Genomic DNA, 14473 nt, shown 5'->3' on the forward strand with positions numbered 1-14473 from the left:
GAGGTTCAAGGGAGGTTGCGGCCGTAACCTGGGCTTGGTGTGGAGAGTCTGAAATATCCTCTACCACCATGCCACTCGGGATGATATTCTTTGTCGGCACAGCATTGTTGTCGTCTGTTAAGGGATTAACATTTTGAGGAGGAGAAGGAAGCCTTTGTTCCTAAGAGCCTGCCCTAGCTCGTTTTGAGGGCTGCTCATCTTCCTTCCTGGAAAAAACAGCGGTCGTTCCCCCACCGCGCTTGTTGGCAAGAGATACCAAGCGCCGATTTAATTTCTTCTTATGTTCTCGTCTTCCATCTCTCCAGCCCTTCTTTTTGGATTCCGAGCAGGGGCGCGAGAACAGAATGATACAAGGGTATCAAAAGCAAGCCTGGGCGACGGAGGGCAGCGTGAAATCACCCTTTTGTCATCAAATGACAACCCTAGGGCTTTGTTGTCTAACTTTTTGGGGCATGCACATAGCGAAAACTGTCAGCAAGTTGTTTATTCTTTTAAATAAAAATAATAATAACAATAATAAGAACTGAGACGATAAACTATTAACAGATTGTAGCCGATATACATATATAAACACACTAAGCAGTAATACAAAAGATTTTTTAAACTATGACAATGTAATAAAATCAAAACTCAAAATGTGAAGTAAGTACCATAGTCGTCAGTCCAGCATAGACCGACATAAGATAACGGCGCATTGCCCAGAATGTACTTCACATTCGGCAGCCACACTTTAGAAACAATCTGGCTGTTTCCACCCTCGATGTTAATCTTTTCAGCATCAAAATAATCAAAAGCCCTACGCTCTTGAGTACCAAATTCTCTTTTGGCAATATGGCCAAAACGGGGGTTAGGCAGAAAGAATGCCCTCCGAATAGGAAAATAATTAGGGATGCTCATAAAAAGAACTTGTCATGCCAGCCTTTGAAACAAGACAGCTTTGGGTTCACTGTGAACTTGTGGGAGGCCGTATACAGTGACCACCAACCCTCAGATTGTCCGTCGTGTTTGGGAGTTATCAGCCTCCTGAATAGGTTCAAGGTTAAAGGAAAATTTTTATACAGTAAAACCCAGACAAGAACAACTACATCGCGAATTGTAGGGGGAGTAAGCTGCACAAGACAAACGTTCCAAGCCCTGAAGATTTTGGCGATAAAGGGAAGGAGAGGAAAACGGAGGCAGAACTCGAAATGTTTAGCATAGATGGCAACATGGCCTTTAGGGCAGTCAAGGACAGTGGAAGATTAATGAGGAAGCTTGAGCTCATAACCATCTGGTAACGGTAAAATCTCTTAGCTTTTTGGTAGTACTCCTTTTCCTCTGCCAAAAAAACCAACTGTCATTGATTTTAGCTACAACAACCTTGCTGTTGGACGGAAGGTTGAGAGCATGCCGATAATCTGCATCGTTAGTCTCAAAATTATAATCTTCGTCTAAACTCTCTTCATGGGTAACTTGGGCCATGAGTTCAATCATTTCAACTCTTCCTGACTCTCGACATTTCCCTCTTGGTTAACCTCTTCACCAGTATCGTCCTCATTATTTAGTACAGACCTAATGGTAGAATCATGAACAGGGGATTTAGAGCCTCTCTTAGACTCATAGCTTGAGGAATTGACAACTTGTGCTTGTCCACGTTTCTTGCTAGGCTCAGCTCTTGTGCTATCCCCAGGCATGTCGGCAGCAACTTCAGGCTGATAACTGGTCCGTTTTACCCTTGGCATAGTTGTGGTATTAACTTGAATGTTACCAACGTTGGTACCATCTTGGTTAATATCAGGCTTATTGGCAAAGCTTCGTAAATGGTACCGAACATTAATTGGTTCAACGTCAAGGATTTCGACGTCCTCAGGGATATTAGGGTTAGTGGGACGAACTGCCCTTATGACGATAAAAAGCCTCTCGTTGTTCTTCCGCAGATAACGGCTGTAAAGGGTCGTCAATATTATCAGATAGAGAAGAAGTACCCCCTTTATTTTGGCCGAGATCTTTCCCCAAAGATTTCCTAATAAGGCGACGCCTAACAGTTCTAAGGGTAGGTTGTTCTTCCTCAATACTACTACCAGACATTTGACATATCAACCTAAGAACTAAAATCGAAAAAAAATAGGCGAAAACATTCAAATTGAAATTGAGAGTTTGTAAATACCTTAAACTACTCACCCACAGTGAATGCGTGACAAAAAATCGGTTGCGCTTCAAAAATTCAGTAGTTCCAACACAGGTAACTACTCCAAAGAACGGCGATTGCTACGCAGATGCTAAGAATATCTCGAAAATTCGCTCAGACCTTGCTTTTTTGCAAAATAAATAAGAATAAATGAAATATGGAGTGAAAAGGGGGCTTTAAAAAGGTAACGTTTGATGTGACTGCAACGTCAGAAATCTAATGGTTGGGGTTATTTTGCAATTTGAAAATTAACACGTTAGATTTATGACACGTGTTAGATAAACTCATAGATTTCCCGCTCACCTATTTGAGCGGTTATCACATAAACGATTAGCTTTCAAGTTTACAGTCGGCGCACTAAATAAGTAGACCTTTTCTGCTGTCGGCAAACAAGGTCACTTAAGGGGGGAAACGGAGTTTTTTCGCTCCCACTAGTTTTTTCTTAAGTAGACCTTGTCTGTTGTCGGCAAACAACGTCACTTGGGGAGGAAAATTGAGTTTTTTCGCTCCCAGTTATTTTTCTTAAGCAGACCTTGTATGTTGTCGGCAAATAAGGTCACTTGGGGGGAGAACAAAGTTTTTCCACTCCCAGTTGTTTTTCTTAAGCTGACCTTGTTTGCTGTCGGCAAACAAGGTCACTTGGGGGGGACGGAGTTTTTTTTCTCACAGTTGTTTTTATTAAGTAGACCTTGTCTACTGTCGGCAAACAAGGTCATTTGTGGGGGAAAACGGGGTATTTTCGCTCCCAGTTGTTTTTCTTAAGTAGACCTTGTCTGTTGTCGGCAAACAAGGTCACTTGGGGGGGGGGAATGAAGTTTTTTTGCTCCTAGTTGTTTTTCTTAAGTAAACCTTGTCTCCTGTCGGCAAACAAGGTCTCTTGGGGGGAAACAGAGTTTTTTTGCTCCCAGTAGTTTTTCTTAAGTAGTCCTCGTCTGTTGTCAACAAACAAGGTCACTTGGGGGGGGGGGAAATGTAGTTTTTTTGCTCCTAGTTGTTTTTCTTAAATAGACCTTGTTTGATGTCGGCAAACAAGGTCACTTAGGGGGGGGGGAAACGAAGTTTTTTTGCTCCCAATTGTTCTTCTTAAGTAGACCTTGTCTGCTATCGGCAAACAGAGTCACTTGGGGAGAGGGGGAAAACGGAGTTTTTTCCCTCCCTGTAGTTCTTCTTAAGTAGACCTTGTCTACTGTTGGCAAACAAGATCACTTTGGGGGGAAACTGATTTTTTTCGCTCGCAGTTTTTTTTATTAAGTAGACCTTGTCTGTTGTCGGCAAACAAGGTCACTTGGGGGGGGGGGAACGGAGTTTTTTAGCTCCCGGTTGTTTTTCTTAAGTAGACCTTGTCTGCTGTCGGCAAACAAGGTCACTTGGGGGTGAAATTAGATTTTTTTTCGCTACCAGTCATATAACCAAAAAATTTGTAAATAATATGTTAACAATATTTTACACGAATTCATCCTAAATATCACAACTCATCAGAGAAGAAAAAGGGCTTGACAGAGTGCAAGAAACAAAAATAACATTTAAAATCTTAGCAAATAAAGGGAGAAATTCGATTTCCAATTCAATGTCCTCACTTGGGGGGCTAGTTGTATGGGAAGATATGGAAAACGGGGCAATTACATATGAAAGGCCGATATCTTAACCGGATACGGATCCTCAGCAACTACTAAGATATCGGCATTTACACAAAAGGCAAACATATCGGCCTGTCAGCGATTGGCACGTGGCAGCAGCAATTTGACACTTAGCGCAAGATTGATTGCATGCCACACTACTACAAAAAACCCTTATCGAGTCGCCTCTAAACCATCTTACGCATCGCTTCAAGGGCGACACTATAGGCACCGACACAATAAGGTACCCCCTTACGTGTCGCCTATAGCGTGATGCGTTAGGTTGGTTTATGAGTCGCCTTTTTCATCACAGGTGACGTGTTAGGTTGGTTTATGAGTCGCCTTTTTCATTACAGGTGATGCATTAGGTTGTTTTACAAGTCACCTTTTTCATTACAGGTGACGCGTTAGGTGTATTTTATGAGTTCCTGACTTTTTATGAGGCGACGCTTAAAGTAATTGTTGAAAAATATAATTCTTCAATAGTAATGCCCAAAATACAGTTAATTTTCTCCTTTTCCTCATTAAATTCACAATTGCTACTTTAGTTATAACCTATGTAGGACTTGAACCTACATATATGTGCAATAGCACATTGCTCTACCATTTGAGCTAATAGGCTTTTGAAAATTTCTATGGAAAAACTTACATAAAACTAACATTAGAAATATCAACATAAACATAGACATCGTAGAATAACAAAGACAAAGTGACAATAATCTTTAACCATCATGCACCAACAATTGCAGAGAATTGTACCCATTATACCTTTAATGATACGACTTCATTACTGCTAAACGAATAAATAAAGCAATGGAATATTCTTCCCCAAAAATTATAATATTCTTCCACACATTTCACCATAAGTTTAACAATTTAAATGATAAGATCAGCAACATTTCTGTACTATAACAATATAATTACCTAATCCAACCATTACATTACTTCACATAAACTTAGGAATGAATTAAATGAAATGACCATAGCTGGCAAAAATACTACAGCTTAATAGAAAGAATACCAATATAAATCACAGCTCTCCTCACAAGCATGACACATGGCATTGAGTGCTCCCATGGATACAGATAAACCTGCTTCTCATATCTCATCAACTAAATCCAAAGCCAAATGGACCTATAATTGTTTTTAAGAGAAGAAAGGGAGGAAATAAGACAAAGCTTATTTTATAATACAATGCTCAAGTGGAGATAAACAAGAAATTGTGAAAAGGGCTAAAAATACTAACTGTGCACCCAAAAAGCAAGAATAATTTCTAATGTGGCAGACCCACAATGAAATTTAGCCACCACCTTATCACTCACATCCACAAGTGATATCTCCACCTACAAAGTTTAATAAACAAAAGTACCCAGACAATAATAAGAGCAAGAACTTGTAATGTTCAAGTTCAACTTGCAGAAGAAAAAAAAAATTAAAAAAAAATACACATATTTGAATTTGAATGAAGAAAATAATAAGGGTAAGTATTGGAATGAAAAAACTTCAATTTAGTGGATTAAGGCTTCCTCATTATCAAATTTTTTCTTTTTGAGGGATTCCACAATATCAATTACTTCACACATCAACAAACCCAAATTATATATCCTCTTCTATAACTTAAGAAAACAAAATCTGTAAGTAGCTTCACAATTCAACCATAACATATATTTATAAATCACTGTCAAAAACAGATTCGTAAAATTTACAGCCAACAATATTGTATCATTACAAAAACAGAATCAAAACTAATACTAATTCAGCAGCTGACATGAAAAATGGGACTATAACATATGGCAATTACTAATACTGCTAGTTTTATAGAACAAAACCTTCAACCTCCAAAATAATAGAAGCATAAACAAATATATTAATGATAATGATTAAGACACAAAGGGTATAATCAAAGTTTAAGAAGATGATATATAAAAGCTACGTTTTCACCAAAAAGAGACGAAATTAAATTAATTATATTAATGTTCAGTAATCAAACCAACAATTTCAATAATTACATTTCAGATCACTTCAACATACATATACATCAAAGTATCAAATCCTCACCCCATCGTCTCCTAAAATCGTATAATTTGAAAGCAACATATGTATTGGAAATAATACAATGAAATTATAATTTAATTTATTTGCAATTAATAATTAAATTAGACAAATAAGAAGATTAATTTAGTAATTCACCTTAACAAATAGAATTAAAGCAGTAAAGAGCTCGGAGAACGGGAGCTCGTTCTTTACGTCGCCGATCAATTTGGTGAGAGAGGGAAGTGTACAGGCGGAGGAGTAGGTGGTGGGACACCATTGACACTAATTGAGACAAGTAGTGGTAGTCGTTGTCGGTGAGTTTGCGAGGGGAAGAGATCGAGAGGAAAGACTATGGAGGAGTAAGGTGAGTCAATGAGAGGAAGAGGAAGGCGATGGGACTATGGGAGGAAGGAACAGAAAGACTAAGGGATGAAGGAACAAAAAAGTTCTAGGGTTTTTGTATTAGGCTGCTTTGTATAGGTGTCGCTTGTAACACTACAAGACTATATGCGACTCGTAAAGTAATACTTTATGAGTCACACATAATGAAAGACGGGACACGTATAGTTTACGTGTCACCTTTTATAGTGTAGGCGATGTCTATGACTTTCTATCCATTTTTAAGTGTCTTTTATCTAGCCTTATGTGTCACATGCTTTGTAAGAGGCGACACTAAAACCTTAGGCGTCACTTATTAATTTGAGGCGACTCTAAAAGGGCGACTCCATAGGGTGTTTTTGTAGTAGTGCCATGCAGCCGCCTATCATTTGGAAGGGCTATAAATAATCAGGTTTTATTCCATAATCAAGGTAGCATTTTTTACTCTCTCTCTCTCTCTCTCTCTCTCTCTCTATCTCTCTCTTCTTATCTTCTTAAACACTTTCTGACTTTGTCATCAGAGTGGTTATCCCCAGATCCACCCTGGGGTTACCTAATCTCTGTTCTTTGTGTAGGTTCTCATCTGGACGGTAGGAGCTTAACGGGTTTCAGGATCGGGCTTTGGATCTCAAAATTGGGTTGTCGGATCCTGACAAGAACACAATCGACCATATTTGCAGTAACACCCGCAATAATTAATGAAAGAAAGAAAGCTAATAGTCGAGATAACATACTTAATTCCTAGATCAATGTGTTCTTGAATACCAAATCCAAAGCAGCAATTGTCACTAATGTTTTTGTTGAACAACTCGTATTCCTTGATCTTTAAACCACTTTTGAGTAGCTGCACTACCTTATCACCTCAAACAGTCGCGTTACAAATCTTGTTGTTGCACCGGATATTAAAAGATCGGACAGTGTAAATGGTTGTTGATCATAAACAAATAAACCGATGAAACCACAATAACAACTACTATAGTGAAACAATCAATTACGTATGTACTTGTAATAATTTATTTATACCTTTAAAGTAAACAGCGATTTGGCCACTAAGTTGTTCTAACACCTTAGCAGCTTTAGTAAGACGATCACCACTCTCACCAACAGTGATGTTAATAACAAGCTTTTGGACCTTGATGTCCCTCATCGGGTTCGACAACTTCTCCATCGCCTGCAATTTTTTAAATTAAAACCCAAAAATTCGGTCAATAAAGCTAAAACAAAAAACTTAAGAATACATTGAAATCAACTGAGTAGAATATAGCGAGAGGAAAGAAGAGAGTGAAAATCACCATTAGTTGTAAATATTTACGAGCTGAGATGAATCATATGAAGGAAATTTAGCCGGATAACACCTTTTAAGTGTGTTTTGTTGTCAGTAAACACCTTATATTTTTATTTTTTTTGTGAAAACACACCTAATACCAAAAAGTATTTGTGAGTTAACACCTTATGGCGGTTTTCGACCTGTTGACTTGGTTTTACGGTGTTGTAGACACCCATTTGTGTCTCCCCAAAACCAAACCCAGTGATGAGTACCTTTCGCGTCGAATCATAATCGAATGAAGTGAAAGTGTGGAAAGTCTAGCGTTGCGGATAGTTTTAATTTATTTTCTTTTCTCTCTGTTTTTGAAAACTTATTTTTAGAAAACAGTCAATCCAGTTTGGTTGGTCCATGATATGGGTCTAATAATAGTGTAGTTGGATGGGGCTTGCAAAGACCTTTCCAACGATATATTATAAGCCCAATTCCGATGAATATTGAGGAAGTTATGGCCAATTTACCAAACTGGGCCCGGTTTGAGCCTAATATGCGGCCCAATGATCTAGAGGAGGGCCTATTATTAATTATCATTCCTAAAGCTATTAGGATTGATTATAGTCTTCTACAATACTCTAGAAGGTTCTTTTAAATCCTAATGGAGTTAGGATTGATAATTATGTTTTAAAGAGTTTGAAATTGAATAAAACTACTCCTTTTAAGAATCCTTGTTTTGTACAAAGTGGAATATATTCAGATTTTATTTTCGTGCCTCATAATATTTATCCAAATTTTATATGGTTGGATAGATCTTTAAATTATCTTTCCAATGATATATTATAATATTAAATCCAAGTTATAACGAAAAAGATATGAATGAGACATGAAACTTTATCCAAAACTGACACCCGTCCACTATTTTAGCCATATCTTTTTATCTAAAAAATATTTTATTCTGATTCTAATTGGGTTAGAAAGTATACTTTAAGAGCTTTCCAACGACATATTATATGCCTGATTTGGAATTTCGGATCAAAAGATATGATAAAAATAAAAACGCATTAAAAACGGGCTTGGCGCCTGACTCCAGGCATTGGCGCCTGGAACCAGGCCTGGCGCCTGGTGCTAGCCATTGGCGCCTGGCGCCAATGGCCAATGCCTGGGGCCAACCTCGTTTTGCGTGCGCCAGACTCTGTTTTGTAAATTTTATCTTTTTGGCTGATTTTCTCTATAAATAACGTATTAAAACTCCGTTTTCGATAACCAGATTTCATCAATTCTTATTTCAATTCACCAACTCTCATCAAGATTTTCTTGATTATTCTCTCTCTCTCTCTCTCTCTCTCTCTCTCTCTCTCTATTTTTCTAAACTATCCTTTTCTCAAATACAAAATTCTGCATTCGCAAGATCTAGATACACTTAGCCATATTCGAAGTTGTCTTCGCCCTAGGCGTGAAAGGTTTAATTTCTGAGGGTTTGGTCCCAAATCTCTATTCAATTATTTAATTTAATTGTTTTGATTATTATTTTCCTTGAAGTTACTAACGTGTGTATTTTGTTATTAGAAAGAGGTACGAGGCATCAAAGTAAGTGCTTTAATGGTTTTAATTGATATTATGATGTAGAAATCATGTTTATATTGTTACTATGATATTCCTAGTATCATGTCTAGGGTAATTTTAATATTAAATATGATTGTTGTGATGCTTCCTATGCTCTTCCTAATATTTATGATTTCTAGTATCATGTTAGGGTTAAAGATTTGATTTTTATTGCTTAGTGACATGCTAGGGTTTGTTATTAATCTTGTTAGTATCATGCCTAGGATCTTGCTATTTTTATTATGCTTTAATATTAACATGAACATGATTATGATTATAATTGTTATAATTTATTATTATTTTGATGATGATTATGATTATTATTATGATATGATTATTATTATTTTTCATGATTATTATTGATTATGTTGCTTGATACAGTATTTATTCTTTATTGCTTGATCACACCTTTGATGCATGTTTAAAGGGAATTAGTACTTGTAATCATGCTTAATAAGATAATTAATAATCTTGTTTAGGGTTAATATGATTATAATTCAAGTGATCGCCAATAATAGTTTATTTGTGCATTATATTCAACCAACATAGATTAAACAGGTTTAGGGTTAATCCTATTGATTGCATGTTAATCAGAAAGCGCACATGAATACGATCAGAATAAAGTAGAGGTCTATTATTAGGGCAGGTTCAATCTCTTTTAGGTTGGATTTGTACCTTCATCCCCGGACCCTTATTTGGTTCATGACCTTATGGAGTTGACGATCTCTTGGATCGTTAAGGGGTGTAACCTTCCCCTCGTGAACGGTTTACAAGTTCCTTAAAAACTTGTTGGCGACTCTTTTGCTCTATCTTCTTCCCTTTTGGACGCCACCGTACTTTAGTGTATGATGACAGTGGGGTTCGAGCTAGTGGGATTTAAGGGTTGAAATTATTCCCTACAGTTTTTGGCGACTCCACTGGGGAGGATTTCTATTTTAATTCCTGAATTTGTTTCGACAATGATTTAGAATGAGTGGATGAGACTCGAAAAATTCTAAGTATGTCATGTGCGTAATTTTGATTAACATTATTGTCATATGCATAGAAAAGATCTCATTGGAAAGACCATCCGTAATGAGTTAAAAACATAGGATTTTACACGTAGGAAATTTGAGGAATATCTTTCACAACTAGGACTGAAATAACACCGCGCGAAACTGGAAAATTTTATCGAGCACAGAAAGCTGCTGAGGCATGTGGGAAGTAGCGTCAGGGGCCAGAGCTTGGCGCCAGCATTTTAGTCATAGCGCCAGACGCCAGTATTGGCGCCAGGCGCTACAGTTAAAAGCTGGCGACAGTCTCTGATTGCTGGCGCCAATTTCCCCCAATACCGAGCCAGAAATATGCGTTCTAATTTCGACCAATTTTTCGTATTGTTTGCTCGATCCTACTTCCTGATTGAATTTTTTCTCACTTTTCTGAAACCCATATGTGTTCTACATATGGACATAACCCTCTAGGAATTCATGCTCCATCTACCCGATTGAATGCTCCGTGCAACAAAGGGTACATCTGAGATGTTGAATTCACCAAACCATGGAAGCGAGTTTTTTTCTAAAACTCGCGGTGTCCCATCCACTCGCGCCAACCCTTCACGGTTAGACTTCCGCGCGGTGCATCCGGAAAATTAACCATGGACCCTCTATTGACTAAACCATATCCCGAACTTTAGAGAACTAGAGCCATGGTTAGGTTGCAAACTCATTGCATCATATTGTGCCTACTTAACTAATTGTGCATTATTTGTTGTGCATACTCTATGTGATTTTTCCTAACCGTTTGTTTGACTTGTGTTAAGACTAAATAAACTGATTAATGACTAAAGGACTTTGTTTAATTAATTAATTAATTAATTTGAGCTAATAAATAAACATAAAATCGAGTCATAGTTCCTTTAAGTCAACCCGGATTTTTATTCCCGTATACTGCACAAACGTCAAATTGTTTTGGTCATAGACGGAGTTCTAGGAAGAACTACGAGTCTTAAAACCTGTGGATCTGTAGCCCCGAGTTTTATCTTTAATTTTGCGTTGGTTTCATCCCAATCAGAGTCGCAGATCAAAAGTTATGACTAAAATACCACAGTCTGTCCAGTTTAATGCATATACGTGAAGTCTTAACTTAGTCTTTGCTTGAGTCTAGTCACATTGTCTAGCCACATGGTCATGACACGAGTCTTAACATGTCATCTACACTCACTAGTCTTAGCACACACTTCGAGTTTGCATCACCATGACCATGTCTTAGGTTCATGCACAAGTCGGTCTTTTCCGTCATTTGAGTTGGGGGGTACATTCTATTCCTAATTCTTCATATCCCTCCATCTAAATCTTCTTTCACATTCTATTCCAATCTTTCTTCACTTCCTCCATCCATTGCATGTTGAATAAAGTTTGAGTCAAATAATTAATAATGAATATCTCCAAATTCCTTTTCCACAGTACTTGGTCGAGGAGAGAATGACGATTAATCAAGGACAACCTCTTTATTCAAGTTTCACTTTTCGATAAACCGATTCGTCAAAAGAGGAAGGCTAAAAGGATAATGGAAACTCAAGAAGAAGTCAATGAGCTCAGGAACCAACTAGCTACTGTGACTGAGACACTGAAGCTTCTCGCACTCAGGATTGATGATCCCGTGAAGCAACAACAAATGGACCTCATGCAAGAGAGTTTAAGCAAGTTGTCTAGCGACTACAAGTTTCAAGAGCTTACATCACAAGGGGTCTCGGTGGATAAAGATCTTCTTCCGCAGAAGTTCAATGCCAACGACATCCTAAAATTCAAGGCAACGGATAATCCTTACTTTCATCTAAGCTAAGAGCTTTTGAAACTATAATGAGCATTAAGGGTGTCGATAAGAAGGTTTTCCCCTCTCTGTTCCCACTATCTCTCGAGACCGTTTGTCAACAATGGTTCTTTTCTCTCGAGAAAGAAAAAACCTCTTCTTGGGAGTCGATAACAAACGCTTTCATAGATAGATATAAGTGCAACATCCAAGACGAAACAGACTACAGACAACTTGAGATGTTAAAACAAAAGGAAAACGAAGGGTTCACTTATTTCTTCACTAAATGGAGGGAAACTTCTGCTAATATGGTCAAGGCTCCTACCGAAAAAGAATCTGTGAGGATGTTTATCAAGAATCTCCAAGGGAAGTATTCAAAGCACTTAAAGTACCAACACAACTTGAATACTTTCAAAGCTGTCTATAATATAGGCATTGACATTGAAGATGACCTTATGAAAGATAATAGTGCGAGAGGAAAGAAGAGCGACCATCCTTCTTCTTCCTCTCCCATTAATGAGGTACATGCTACAAACACCTCTAAACCACGAATCCAAAGATCAAAAAGGGTGTTCACTCCACTTGGTATAAGTTATGAAACGGCTTTCGAGAAGCTACATCACAAAGGACTAGTCATTCCCATAGGGCCCATCAAAGATCCGGTTCCAGAAGCCAGGCCACCTAAGTGGGATCCTAATAAGCATTGTAAATATCACCAAGGAAAGGGTCACGACACCGAGGAGTGTTGGAAACTCAAAGAAGCTATTCAAGATCTGATCGATGACAATGAAACTTCCGAGATTCTAGCCATCGAAGATGACCAAGCATCCTTTGATCCATCACTTCTTATCACACCCGTAGGAGAGCCCGTGGTAGAGACGGCTTATATGACCTCTCTCGATGAAGTGGCCATAATTGAGGAGGATGAAAGTCTTTTCTTAGATAATACCAAGGAAGACTCGTCAAGTCTAAAAGAGGAAATTCGAAAACTGCAAGACGTCATTGCCATGCTTTTGAATGTGGTAGAAGGATTAGCAAATCGGGTGATGGCCATTGAACAAAATTCTCGCCAAGATTTTAATGAAGAACTCAATGCTTCTAAGCCACAAGCAAAACGGACCATTGAAGAATACACGCCAATAAGAATGACTTACAATGAAGCTTTCGACTACCTTCACGATCAAGGTCTTATCCACCCCATTAGTCCCAGTCAAGACCCTCCACTTGAAAAACGGTTTCCCAATTGGGATCCAAATTCTTATTGTCGATACCATAGAGGTCGTGGTCACACCACCGAAGTATGTCTCGCCCTCAAAGATCGTGTTCGAGATCTCATTGATTCAAATCTCCTTCATGTTCCTCCACGCAACAAGAAGGCGAAGATTAGTAACAATAGTATCAGTGGCTGTAAAGGGAAGAAGAACGACTATCCTTCTTCTTCCGAAAACACCTACTCCAGTAATAGTGTTGGTACTTTCGACCTTAGTGAGATCCTAGCCATGAGTAATCGAAAGCAACCGAAAAGGGAATTTACCCCTATCGGAATTAGCTACGATGATGCTTTCTATCGACTCCATGCCAAGGGAATCATTACTCCCATAGGACCTATTAAAGATCCCCCACTTAAGAAAAGATTGCCTAGTTGGAATCCAGACGAACACTGCAAGTACCACCAAGGTAGGGGTCATACTACTGAGAGCTGTTGGAAGCTAAAGGAGGCTATCCAACATTTGATTGATAATAACAAGCTTCCCATACCTCCAGTTAACAAGAAGAACGAGTGATGATAAAGAAAACAACACAAGACAAGAGGCGAGCTTCAACGACAAGATTTCATGACCTCTTTTTCTATTTCTTTTTCATTTTTTCCTTTCCCCAATAAGTCTAGCATAGGCACCTTTTCTTTTCCTTTAGATTATTTTTGTAGTTTTTCTTTTCTTTTCCCTTTTTAATAAAATGAGCATTTATTTCCTTACCTATGATCATTTCATTATATTGCATTAAAAAAAAATGTCGAATTAAACACAAGGTATACCAATGATTTAAGGCAACCCTTGTAGCCACATCATATCTCCTTTCGCCTTTCTAATTTACAAATCCTTTCTTCATAAACCACTTTGAGCCTCGTCTAACGATAGACCTTTCTTTTTTCAACCTACATTTACCTAACCTTGGGATGGGATGGTGTGCAACTTATGCAATTCTAAGAAGCATGAGTGAATTCAGAAAATTAAAATAAGCAAAAATAAATAAATAAAAGTGTACAAAAGGGCTAGTGTTCCAATGTCTTTGATATGAAAATATCTTCGATAAGAACACGTCTCAGATTGCGTCTCTTATCAAGTGCTCGGTACCGTGCCTGAGAAACATGAATGTCAAGTGAGTGATAGACCGCATGATCGAGATTGCTCACACTTATTAAAATAAAAATAAATGCTAAAGCAAAGAGAGCTAAAAAAAAAAAATAGTAGAAACTCAAGCATGAAAATACAAAGATTCAGAAGCAAGGTTGCACACCTTGGGGGCTTGTCTAGGGTCTTGAGCCTTTATCCCCTTATTCTATAACCTTTAGCCTAACCGCGTTACAACCCTTAAAAGACCTTTTTGAGGTACACACACTTGTGCGAG

General features: G+C 38.0%; 1 long non-coding RNA gene across 1 annotated transcript; it reads right to left on the reverse strand.

The window, feature by feature from the left end:
- Positions 1 to 4522: 4522 nt before the first annotated feature.
- LOC145630825 (uncharacterized) lies at positions 4523 to 6271 on the reverse strand. Its single transcript, XR_014112262.1, has 3 exons — positions 5974 to 6271; positions 5030 to 5126; positions 4523 to 4917 (listed from the first exon to the last, which is right to left on the reverse strand). It is a non-coding gene; the product is annotated as an uncharacterized LOC145630825 (long non-coding RNA).
- Positions 6272 to 14473: the final 8202 nt, after the last annotated feature.

Source organism: Chenopodium album, chromosome 5 (genome assembly GCF_948465745.1).
Source record: "Chenopodium album chromosome 5, dcCheAlbu1.1, whole genome shotgun sequence".
Lineage (NCBI taxonomy): Eukaryota > Viridiplantae > Streptophyta > Magnoliopsida > Caryophyllales > Amaranthaceae > Chenopodium > Chenopodium album.